This window comes from Culex quinquefasciatus, chromosome 2, assembly GCF_015732765.1.
Source record: "Culex quinquefasciatus strain JHB chromosome 2, VPISU_Cqui_1.0_pri_paternal, whole genome shotgun sequence".
Taxonomy (NCBI): domain Eukaryota; kingdom Metazoa; phylum Arthropoda; class Insecta; order Diptera; family Culicidae; genus Culex; species Culex quinquefasciatus.
Window position 1 is genome coordinate 8879155 of NC_051862.1, and position 13750 is coordinate 8892904.

Genomic DNA, 13750 nt, shown 5'->3' on the forward strand with positions numbered 1-13750 from the left:
TATTTAAATAATATTGTTTCATCAAATTGTATTTCAAACCATAAACAAAAAAAAACAGTTTTTATCAAGAGTTTAAAACAACCTCACTTATTGTATTAAAAATATGCATTTGAAGATTTTCAAGGGAAAAAAAAGTTAACTATAAATTTTTTCATTTTATTCCACAAAAAACCTGGAAGATTAAGAGATAAATACATTAGAGTTAGTACTTGCTATTTTTTTATTTCGATGAAATTTTGTCCAAGCATTCAATATGTCAAATTGTCTTGAAAAAGGATTTTCTGATGAATTTCAAGTCTTGGGAAAAATTATTGGTAATAATTTGTGGGTTTATGAAAAGATGTTTAACGAGAAAAAATGTCTTTTTATGATAATTATATGCATTTTCATTGATTTTTTCGAAAATGTGATTTTTTTGTATTCTAAAATATTATACTCAAAAAAATTGAAAAGATGATGAAACTTCCTATCATTTCCTTTTGCTAAATTGTTGATAGGGTTAATATTTAACAGTCCAAAAAAATCACAGTTGTATTTTATACTTATTTAAATATAATTTGTAAATGTAATGCTGTATTATGTTTATAAAGACAAAAAATATATTATTCTCTTATTCCTCGAGAAACTCAAGAAAAAGAGTTGAGCCAAAACTAAAAAAATAAATGATTGATGATTAGTGAGCATAATTCGAATAAAATCATGGAAGTCTAAAAAAAGCAAAAATTTAAAAAAGAAAATTAATCAAATAAAAACGTAAAATTTAAGATTTTTTTTTGTGAAGTTGTATTTTCCTTTGTTGCAAAGTTTTCTAATTTTTTTAATTGTATAAATTTCCGAATGTCGACTCATCATACAAAAAAAAATATTTGAATTTTGAAGGTTTTCTAAATTTTAATTGGAATTTTATGAAACTTGATATTTTTTCTATATATATTTTTTTAAGCGGGAATTACTTTTCTTTAAATATTTCCCAAATATTTTTTTAACTCTGTTTGTTTTTATTATTATTTTGATTTAATATAATTTTGTGAGTATGCGGTTTTTTATTTATATTTTTATTCAAAAATCATTCTACTTTTTTGTTTTTTTTCAATGTTCCTTTCCTTTCGGAAATTTAAAAATGATAAAAATTGAAAACAAAGACAGTATTTTTTACATATTAAGTTTTTTTTTAAATTGTATTGGTTTTCAATGTTTCACAAAACTGTAATTTGTTGAAAAACTTTTAATTACTTCACTCAACTGATTTTTTTTCGTTTTGTTCAAATTATTCTGGATTTAATAGATTCAAAATTTTATTTCTTAAATTTTTCAATTTTAAAATGCTGTAAACCTGGATATTCTGTCAACTTTAAAATGTTCTTAATATAATATTTTTCGTTATTTTTTTCATTTTTTTAAGGTTTTTGTAATTTTTTGTTGTTTTTTTTTTGTTTTTAATAATTTTTAATAATAATGCTTTTTTTTTCTCTCGGTAACAAAGCAAAATATAAACATAGAAGCGTATTTTTCCTACAACGGCTTATGAATTAACTTCTGTAGAAAAGTTCTTCGAATTTCTGATTCTGTAACATCCTGTGGCAAATTAAATAATAGTATTCGTGAAAACTAGATTTGAATAACAACTATTTATTCAAAGATAGTAACATATTTAAACAAACATTTTTTTTTTGAAAATGAAAAAATGTAAAATGTGTTTGCAGTAAAACCTCTTTTTACGCTGTGGCGTTAGGCTTTTTATTTCGTCGATTCCCCTTAAACCACACAATATTTTTGCAAGCTTTAAAAAGCGTTAAGTAGATCTGAATAAAACCTACAATTTGCTTTTAGAGCAATTCCAGCTCAAATCAGGATTTTTTCTGGTACATTTGTACCCGACCCTCTCCGATTTCAATGAAACTTTGTAGACATGTTATCCCAGGCCTATATAAGCCATTTTTGTGTATATGGAGCCTATAGTACTCGAGAATAACATTTGAGAAGGGCGTAAGGTATTTAAATATTTTAGTATTTTGCAATATAAAATTACTGTATCTCGAAGCCGTTGCATCGTATCAAAAAGTGGTCAAAGACAAACTTGTAGGAAATTGGACGGGCTTTCTGATAAAAATACACTGAAACAAAAATACACGCCACATCTATAAGATTTTTTGATTTTTAAGTCTCCTTAAAAAAAAGAACTGAAAAAAATGTTTAAAAATAAGCTGAAAATAAATAAAGATAAATAAAACAAGATAAGTAAAGGTTTCCACGAAACAAAAAAGCAGTTTCGAAATAAAGCAAATAAAAAAATTGAGCAAGTTTGCCCCAAATCCCCTTTGCCAGAAACACTTCAAAACTCGCCAACGAAGAAGTGGAAAGTAAAAAAACTGCATTCGTTGCAGCTTTTCACTCACTTCCAAAAACTACTGGCTCTGGATGTGGTGTGGCACGTTTGTTACCTCGGAAAACGAGTTTTCGAACACGGTCCCCGGTTTGGACAAGGGAAAAAAAAGGCAGAAACCTGAAATGGAACCCAAATCGATGCGTCGATATTGCAACTGCAGTGGCCGTTACATTCTGGAAACGAATGAAAAAAAACCCCGAAATTGTTGCACTTTTGAAATCGATGGTCAATCGCAAAAATTGCACGCAGATTTACGTTTATAGCTTGCTAAAATTTGATCCAGCGAGCAGTCGCAGTGGTGGAACTTTGCCCATTAAAGCAGCTCGCAAACCACTGCGCTTCTTCCACCCACCCAAAAAGTATGCGTGCGGAGAGATCGCTATCTTAATTAACCATAAAAGCTTTTGCGCACTGCACTGCAGAATAAACAAACTCTCATAACCATAATGAGCAATAGATTAGAAACTCAACGCGACGACACAGGAAAATCTCCCGCTCTTTGCTGGAAAACATTTGTTCTCGTATAATTTGCAAATAAATCTAAATACAATGTGCAACATAAATTGTGGCATGATTCTTTGCTGGTGCTGGTGTGGACAAAGTTTTTGTGAAGGAAAAAAGGATTTGCCCTTTTCGGGAAACTATGAACGGAAATAGTTCATTCCACAAATTTTTGGTTTACCGAAATAATGATTCTTTTCAATAATGATTAAATTAGGTCAACCATCAAAAGCTTCAATCTGTATCGATTGAACCATCCCTTTCAAGTGCACCGGAATCACAATGTAAACACAATGAAGTAAAACACAAACATACCCCCCCCCCCAACAACAGCAACACGTGGCGGAAAGTTTCCACGTGTGTACCCCGGCAGAAAGTTTCAATCAGTTGTTCGTAGAAACAACACACAAACGTAAAAGCCCTCGGGGTGGTGCAAGTGTAACTAAAACAAACAAAGCAAAACTTCCCCCTCATCGGAAAGTGGGATGCGGCGGTTGAAATTATGGTTTTAACCTAGAATTGGGAGCAAGTTTTGAGCTGTCGGCCTGAGGAAATTAAGGTGAACTTGGAAGTGTCCCAGCTAGCTATTGATGAATGATTGGGACAGGTTGAATGATGTTGCCAGAGGGAAATTTTGAAGGTGTTTTGCTTCAAAAGATTGAGGTTAATTTGAAAAGAAAAGTGCTGTCAAAATAAGCCTATGAAATGGAAGAATTTTTTTCCAAAGTTATCTATTTAACCGTTTACCGCCAAAAGCAATTTCAAGTTTTTTTTTTTCTAATTTTCTCCTTATCATTTTGCTAAATAGTTGGTCTTGGTTTTGGCCAAATTCGATGGAATTTGAACTGTGACCAGTAATTATTATAATTTGAACAAATTACTAATTAGTTAAACTCTTGAGTTAAAAACAAATTGTTTAAAGGATCTTTTCAAACAAAACTCTAAAATTCATTTAAAAGTTTTTGAGGAATTGAAATATCAAGTTGCTATCACGGAAGAATTCCTAGGAAATTTGTTAAAGATAAACATTCTTTTTTTATTTGCCTCATGCCTCATTTGGACTTTTGAACGAAGCAAAATTTCTTGATCCATTCGTTCATACAAGTTTTTAGACAAATTTGAGAGGTGGTCATACAAAAATGAAACACAGTTAAAAATGTTGAGTTTTGGATAGTTGATCAATATTTTTTTCATTATGAAAAATTCTGGAAAATAAGGAAAATTGTGAAAATTGCATTCCTGCTGAAAAAAATACAAAAAATTGGTGACACAAAATCTGTCACTATTCTCAGATGAAATCCAACAAACTATTATACTGTGAATAACGCAGGAAAAATCAGTTTATACTATCTTCTGTTGTTTAGATTTTTATGATATGATTTCACAAAGAAATGAAAGATTTGCAAAGGCCCTAAGGCCGTAGAAAGTTTTGAGTGCATTCAGCTGAACACATTTAATAATGAATTCCCCTGTGTTTTTTACCATTTTTAACATACTTTAGCTCGTTTGTTTTTTTTTATTTTTTTGTAAAATTCCGTTGTAAAGTGCCGCAAAAGTTTTCTTTTGCGAAAAAATAAATTTGATTAATTCTTAAATATTTTGAAAACGAATGATTGCACAACAACAGGACAGGTGTAAACTGCATGCAAATCTTTTCATTCAAATTGTATTACCTTATGATTTAAGTTTTTATTCCACCCCCCCCCCCCCCCCCCTCACGACTCTGGCTAGAGTCGAGGGACATAAATTTCAAAAAAATATTTGCAACGGCCTAATTGAAAAAAAAAACGGATAAACTTGAGCTACTGATGTTCATCAAAAAACGTTATATAACAATTTTCAGCAACTATTGGACCGACTTTAGATGATAGAAAGGAATCATTTCTGAATTTTCTAGTCTTTTCGATAAAAATACTTATTTTTTATAATTTCATCTATCTTTTTAAAAGGTTTTTTACTTTTGAGTATTAAGACTAAATTAACTAATCCATCAAGGTTGTTAACGATAAAATTATCGAAGTTCGATAATCATTATCGTTATTCCGATAATGTTATCGACGATAACGGACGATAAATTATATTTAATATAATTATATTTTTTAAAGTTGAGTTTAACCAACCAAATTATGTTGAATATTCAAGCTTCCTCTTAGTAAATATTTTTGGTAATTTGATAAGTTTCAAAGTAGAAATACTTAATTAAAAGCACAAAATACCGTATTTTCTAGCACCCAAATTTTTATCATTCGCAATGTGGGTATCAAACGATTCGAATTTGTGCATGTATTTGAACTGTTCTATAGTGTTTTGAACGAAATACTAAATTTTTTACAAAATACCGTATTTTTTTACTGTTTCAGAGTGAAAAGCAGGTGAAATTCCGCTTCGTTTGATACCCATATTGCAAATCACGAAAATGTGGGGTCCTTCGAAAAAATACGGTATTTAATGAAAAATTTAGTAATTCATTTTAAAAAATTCTAAAACAGTGAAAAGCATTCACAATTTTGAATCGTTTGATAACCATATGGCAAATAATAATAATTTCACTATTTTCGAGGAAATACGGTTTTTTGTGAAAATTTTTGCATTTCATTAAAAATACTCTCAAACAGTAAAAAGCAGCTGAAATTTCGCTTCGTTTGCATATTGCAAATCACGAAAATTATAGTACTTTAAAAAAAAATACGGTATTTCATATAAAAAATTGGTATTTTATCTAAAAAAAACTCTAAACCCGTGAAAAGCATTCAAAATTTCGAATGGTTTGATACCAATATCAAAAATTATAAAAATTTCAGCACTTTCGAAAAACTACGGTACTTTGTGAAAAATTTATGAGCGAGTCCACGAACAGGGCATACCCCTTTGTATGGGACGTCGTTTGGATCTCACCAATCTGCCTGAAATTTTCAGGGGTTGTTTGTACATATAAAACTAGCATCTGGCCAAAATATGAGAACTCTAGGTCAAATGGAAGTGGGGCAGATCGGGACACAAAGTTTAAAGGTTCAAAAACGTCAAAGATCTTAAAAAGGCTATAACTTTGACAAAATTCAATATAATTTCAAAATTCAAAATGCATCTAAAAAATGCAACAAAATGCAGGGAGAAACAACCCAATTGTTTAAATTTAAAGGGAGTTATTGGCATTTTAGTGAAAAATAGCATTATTTTCAAACTCAACTCAAACATTTTTTTTAAATGGATTACAATAAACATTTCTATGCATGTTTCTATTGTGAAATTGTCTCAGGAACACGAATATGATAAAATTATCACTAGAAAATGGGATCCAAGGGGTCTCCAGAACAAAAATTTACAACCAAAAAAAATACTAAAAGTAAAAGTGTCTATTTAATATGTAAAACTGCCTTACCCAAAGCGTTCTCAGTCTCAGATGGTAGTCCCAGATGTCCCCTACAAGCTGCAGGTCGAACCGAGTTGATATCTGGATGGAACACTTTTTTATTTGAGTTTGAAAATTATGCTATTTTTTCACTAAATTGCCAATAACTCCCTTTAAATTTAACCAATCGAGGTGCTTCTCCCTGCATTTTGTTAATTTTTTAAGCCCTTTCAGATGCATTTTGAATTTTGAAATTATATTGAATTTTGCCAAAGCTATAGCCTTTTTAAGATTTTTGACGTTTTTGAACCTTCAATCTTTGTGTCCCGATTTGTCCCACTTCCCGTTGACCTAGAGTGCTCATATTTTGGCCAGATGCTAGTTTCATATGTACAAACAACCCCTGAAAATTTCAGGCAGATTGGTGAGGTCGATGCGAGATAGGTATGCTTTGCTCGTGGACTCGCTCTTATGTATTTATGCTTTGAAACTTACTCTGACACTTATAAACTCAATTTTGGCTATTTTTTTATGTTCCTTCAGAGTCTCTCACAGCAACCATTGCACCCAAATAACAAAATCGAATTAAAATCAGATTTTCCGAAAAAATGTAAGTTTTTCAAAAAGTATAGGCAAATATAATCTAAACTACAATTAATCTCAAGGGGGTTAATAATAATATTTTATTTTGTAATTGTTTTTTTTTTAGGCCGTTGCAAATATTTTTTTAAGTCTATGTCCCTCGACTCTGACCAAAGTCGAAGGGGGGGGGGGGGTGAATTTACGAGCCATGGTTTCAACATTTGAATGAACTAAGTATTAAAAAGGCATTTTACACCTGCACAGTTGTTTTGCAATCATTATCCAAGATACCAAAGTATTAACGAAAAAGTTTTTTTTAGCAAAAAAAAGGTTTTTGCGGTTTAGTACATTAGAATTTCATAAACATTCTAAATACTTTTAATCCAGCCTAAGCATGCTGAATATGATTATAAATGAAGAAAAATGCATTTCAGATTGTTTTAAGTTGATCTGACTTCTATTTTCAATAAAATTTTTAAGATTTTTGAAAGAATATTTTTTTGCCCCCTGATTTTTCGGACCAATTTTGGGGGGGGGTGGGGGTGTGGGCGACATAAACTTTGAAAAATATTTGCAACGGCCGTACTGTAGTTCTTCAAAACCTATTACACAAATTTGAGATTAAATTTCTTCAATGCATTTTTTATAAATGCATTCTAATGTCATACAGCAAAAAAACGGAGACATTTAGAAAAGTCTAATTAAAATTGGAAAAAAAACTTATATATTTTAAACATTGTATAAAAAAATAGCACACATTAACGGGACAATTTTTTATTTTGTTTTTTTTTGCTATTTCTAGGTGATCAAAAAATATATGCCTCATTTAAACGTTACCTTTCCAAGGCAAGAAAACTGCCTGCACTAGTACATTAAGTAAAATTTAAAAAAAATCGTAAGCTTTAGATATATATATTTAAAAAATCAAAACAGAATTCAAATCATGTTTTTGTACGAATCTCAATCTCAATATTGCTTATCGTTTTTACATCATGGGTATCTTTTGTAGTAAAAAATACTGGTTCATGTCAGAGCTATCACAAATATTTTTTAAATAGCTTCTATATGATTTTTTTAACTAATAAAATATCTACCGTGTAAAAACTAAAAATAACATCAGAGGTGTTCATTATATATTGCTGTTTCTGAAATATTAGAATTATGCATCTGTATCCATTGTCATTTCTCTGAAAAAAAAACTAACATTAGGAATCCCTTTAGGGAAACCAGGTTGCCCAAAAACAATTGTGATTGACAATATATCCCAGAAGCAAATCAGTGTGCCTCCAAGAACAACAGCAATCTCGCTCGCCACATGTCGCAATGCTTGGCCATCAATTTCCCTAAAAAAGCAACATCCAAAAAAACAAGTCCTTCATTTAAATCTTATCTTGAGGGAAAAAAAACTTGCCTGGAGAGCTCCCCACTACACTTGTGCTATTTTCGGAAACGATACTTCACAGTGTCCTCCTGAGAGAGCCAAAATCACAGAATCAGGAGCGGAAGCTTCCTGATTAATTTGTTTTTTTTTTTGCGAACCTGGCGCTTCCACTTTGCGTTTGCTTTCGAAAATTATCCAAAATGGGCGATGTGGAAACTCTCGCAAATTTGACACAATTTCTTTTCGCGGAAAAAAAATGTGCAATGTTTTACTCAGGACAAAAAAAAACGAGAAATTGCGGGATTAAAAACGCCCTTTCACCAATCTGAAGCACAAAAAAAGTAAAAACACGGGAAAAAGGGCCCAACCGAGGCCGCCAGACCCATAATGTACGACTTTATTGAAATCCATTAAATTACGATTTTTCCCACATGATTAATGAAACAGAAAGAGGAGCGCTGGTTTGCGGGTTTTCCGGGATGAGGGCTCCCAACCTCCTCCGTCCCCACAGGACATCGACACAACGGCCATTAAATTTGATTAAAAATGTAGCACACTTTGCAGCGGAAAACGTGTGGGATGACAATTTGCGAATGAGGGACACTAGACTGGTTCAACAAACGAATGGAAAAAAAAATATGAAGCTGTCTAATCCCCTCAAACTGTCGAAAGCTTCGAACAGATGAAAAACGCTCGTTCAATCTTCTCGCAATTTTCTGGAGTAATCCATCGGAAGCCTCTCCAACGATGGTGCTGGTGGAAAATCAACAGCACCAACATCGGTCCATTGCAGGAGCAACATAAAAAAAAGTGTACATGCACCGAGGCGCGTTGGTTCTTTCCGATACAAAACATACATTTCCACACTTTTCATCCGGGCGGAACGGAAAACCAGCGAGCAAAAAAAAAAAGAAAAACTGGGTGGTTGTGGGTGGTGGTGGATTGATGAAACTCGCTGGCACTTGGTGGTGTCGAGGGCTGCTGCTGCTCTTGGTTAAAGTGCAAATTGCATCCGAAAAACTGCGAACGAAGAAGGCATGATGGCTATGGTAAGGGTGGGAAACTGTGGAGGGCAAGGGAAAATCGGTTCTTTTTCGTATTTACTTGGACTGAGATGGGGTGTGAGTGAAAATCATGTAAAAATCACACACTATTAAATTGAAGAGCAACAGTGAAAAACCTCACCAATTCTATTTATTTTTCAGCATGAAAAAAAAATTAACAAATTTAGTTTGATAAAAATAGAACTAATTGTAAAAACTAACTTAATTCACCTATGTGGTTGGAGCCTTCCTCACTCATTACCAACAATGGCTGATTTGATGGGGTTGTACACAAATTTCATCTATTTTTTAGATTCGGATTAAGAAAAAACATAAATATCACTTAATTGGCCATATCTCGAGACATGGTTGCCAGATCTTCAATGTTTTGGACTTGTTGGAAAGGTTTTTTGATAACCTATCCAACGATGGGTTGGATGGTGGATCCGGACATAGTTTACATACATTTAAGTGAGATCCGGCTTCCAAAAAGTACATAAATATCACTTAAATGGCCATATCTCGAGACAGGGTTGCCAGATCTTCAATGTTTTGGACTCGTTGGAAAGGTCTTTTGATAACCTAACCAACGATGGGTCGGATGGTGGATCCGGACATAGTTTACATACATTTAAGTGAGATCCGGCTTCCAAAAAGTGCATAAATATCACTTAAATGGCCATAATTCGAGACAGGGTTGCCAGATCTTCAATGTTTTGAACTCGTTGGAAAGGTCTTTTGATAACCTATCCAACGATGGGTCGGATGGTGGATCCGGATATAGTTTACATACATTTAAGTGAGATCCGGCTTCCAAAAAGTGCATAAATATCACTTAAGTGGACATATCTCGAGACAGGGTTGCCAGATCTTCAATGTTTTGAACTCGTTGGAAAGGTTTTTTGATAACCTAACCAACGATGGGTCGGATGGTGGATCCGAACATAGTTTACATACATTTAAATGAGACCCGGCTACAAAAAAGTACATAAACATCACTTAAGTGACCATATCTCGAGACAGGGTTGCCAGATCTTCAATGTTTTGGACTCGTTAGAAAGGTCTTTTGATAACCTAACCAACGATGGGTCGGATGGTGGATCCGGACATAGTTTACATATATTTAAGTGAGATCCGGCTTCAAAAAAGTACATAAATATCACTTAAATGGCCATATCTCGAGACAGGGTTGCCAGATCTTCAATGTTTTGGACTCGTTGGAAAGGTCTTTTGATAACCTATCCAACGATGGGTCGAATGGTGGATCCGGACTTAGTTTACATACATTTAAGTGAGATCCAGATATATGTGAAAACACATTTTTATACATAACTTTTGAACTACTTATCGAAACTTCAATCTTTATAAAACTCGATCTATGGGACCCTTAACCAAGTCGAATGCAACAGGTTCGGGTCAAATCGGTTCAGCCAGTGCCGAGAAATATGAGCTAGTTTGTTGGTCACATACATACATACACACACACATACACACACACATACACACACACATACACACACACATACACACAGACATTTGTTCAGTTTTCAATTCTGAGTCGATATGTATACATGAAGGTGGGTCTACGACGTTTTTATACAAAGTTCATTTTTAGAGCAGGATTATAGCCTTACCTCAGTGAGGAAGGCAAAAAACAAATGGTGACACAAATATTTCTTAAGAGCGAGTTTTTCACCAATGGGTAACAGGTCGTATCGAGGTGCTCCGATTTGGATGAAACTTTCAGCGTTTGTTTGTCTATACATGAGATGAACTCATGCCAAATATGAGCCCTCTACGACAAAGGGAAGTGGGGTAAAACGGGCTTCGGAGTTTGAGGTCCAAAAATCCTAAAAAATCTTAAAATTGCTCGCATTTCCGTAAAACTTCATCAATTCCAACTCTCGTAAATACATTTGAAAGGTCTTTTGAAGCACTTCAAAATGGGCCATAGACATCTAGGATCGATTTTACTTTTTCTCAAAGCTTTTGCTAATTACTGTTAAAAATTGATTTTTTTAAACCTCAATATCTTTTTGCAACAGCTTCCAAAACCTATACTCCTACAGGTCAAAAGATAGGTAATTATATGGACTATAAGCAGTTTTTCTCAAAGTTTTTCGATTTTTCTACAACAAACATTTTACAACGTTAGTTTTTGCCCTGTAGGCCTCCATAGCGGCACTTTTAGATCTCAATTTTGTCATATTTGGAATCCTCGGAAAATTTCACGTTAGTTAGATGTATTGAAGTGGTAAATTTGATTTAAATAATAATTAAATAAAACATTTTTGAAAAAAGCAATTGATTTTATTTACCGCGTCAAATGCTATATCAAGTAGGCGAAAATCTGTTTCACCCCTAATCCAACAAATTGTTAAAAAATATTTCAATTCATTCTAAATGCCAATTTTTCTAATCAAATTTACACTAACTAACGTGAATTTTTCCGAGTATTCCAAATATGACAAAATTGAGACCAAAAAGTGCCGCTATAGAGGCCTACAGCAAAAACTAACGTTGTGAAATGTTTGTTGTAGAAAAATCGAAAAACTATGAGAAAAACTGCGATTGGCAAAAAAGTTAATACCGTAGGCTTATATTCCATACAATTACCTATCTTTTGACCTATAGAAGTATGGGTGTTGGAGGCTGTTGCAAAAAGATATTAAGGTTTAAAAAAAATCAATTTTTAACAGTAATTTGCAAAAGCTATGAAAAAGTCAAACTGATCCTGGATGTCTTTAACCCGTAAAGTTTTACGGAAATGCGAGCAATTTTAAGATTTTTTAAGTTTTTTGGACCTAAAACTTCGAAGCCCGTTTTACCCCACATCCCTTTGTCGTAGAGGGCTCATATTTGGCATGAGTTCATCTCATGTATAGACAAACAAACGCTGAAAGTTTCATCCAAATCGGAGCACCTCGATACGACTTCTAGAACAAACCGAGCAGAATTTACAAAAAAGTTCAATTAATTATAAACTGTTCATTACATAACTTAAAACTTTTATAATATTGACTATAAAATGAATCACATTCTATTTTGTTAAATAAGGCAGTTTCAAAAATTGTTTTGAGTTTATTTCCCTCGGCACTTACCAAAGTCGGGGGAAAGCATAAAATGGAAAAATATAAATATATATACAAATTCAAATCACGAGCTATAAAAAGATGGATATGAAAGTAATTTAAAATGCATTTTACAATATTCTGGTTGGTTTGCAATCAGTTTGCATTATTTGTAATTACAGACGAAATTTGTTTTTTTTTTCACAAAAAATTTTTTTTTGCTGTATTGTCCATTGAAATTAAACAAAAACATCGAAATATTTTTATACCATTCCAAACAAGTTAACCAAGATTATCAGCGCAGGAAAAATTTCTTGAAATATTTTTCCTGCTTCCTGATTTTTTAAGGGACTTATTTTGAGACCAAACATAAAAATTATTAATTTTAATTTTTTTGAAAAATGTTTTTTTTTTTGGATTCTATGTTTTAATCAAAATTTATTGCATCTTACAATCTTTGCATCGATTATGGAAAAAAATGTTTCATTAAAAAATATCATTCTCAAATTATTTCACAACTAAAGCACTTTTAATTAAACTTAATGCGTTGGAAAATATCTTTTGGTATAATAAAGCAAAATGTTCGAAAATGAAATAATCAAAATTTGAAAGAAAATTTAGAACCAAAGGAAAAAACATTGAGAAAAAAAACATTTTAACATGAAAAATGCGAAAAGATATCAAAAGCAAATTTGCCTCTAAAGAAATGGTAATACTTAAGTTTAAAAAAGAAACGTAAAAATGCAACTTCAAACTATATGAAAACATGAAACACAGAGCACAGAACAGAACAGAAAACAGAAAAACAATTACAGAACTATTTTCATAAATTAAAAGATTGGAAAATATAAATGAAAAAAAGCTATAAAATAATAGTAAAAGATGTCGAATGTTTTATGTTTTTTGTTTTATGTTTTATGTTTTATGTTTTATGTTTTATGTTTTATGTTTTATGTTTTATATTTTATGTTTTATGTTTTATGTTTTATGTTTTATGTTTTATGTTTTATGTTTTATGTTTTATGTTTTATGTTTTATGTTTTATGTTTTATGTTTTATGTTTTATGTTTTATGTTTTATGTTTTATGTTTTATGTTTTATGTTTTATGTTTTATGTTTTATGTTTTATGTTTTATGTTTTATGTTTTATGTTTTATGTTTTATGTTTTATGTTTTATGTTTTATGTTTTATGTTTTATGTTTTATGTTTTATGTTTTATGTTTTATGTTTTATGTTTTATGTTTTATGTTTTATGTTTTATGTTTTATGTTTTATGTTTTATGTTTTATGTTTTATGTTTTATGTTTTATGTTTTATGTTTTATGTTTTATGTTTTATGTTTTATGTTTTATGTTTTATGTTTTATGTTTTATGTTTTATGTTTTATGTTTTATGTTTTATGTTTTATGTTTTATGTTTTATGTTTTATGTTTTAT

General features: G+C 31.6%; 1 protein-coding gene across 1 annotated transcript in view; it reads right to left on the reverse strand.

Annotated features, from left to right (window-relative positions):
* LOC6043954 (neuroligin-3) overlaps positions 1-13750 on the reverse strand; it is a 291951-nt gene that overhangs the window by 139945 nt on the left and 138256 nt on the right. The window lies entirely within an intron of this gene.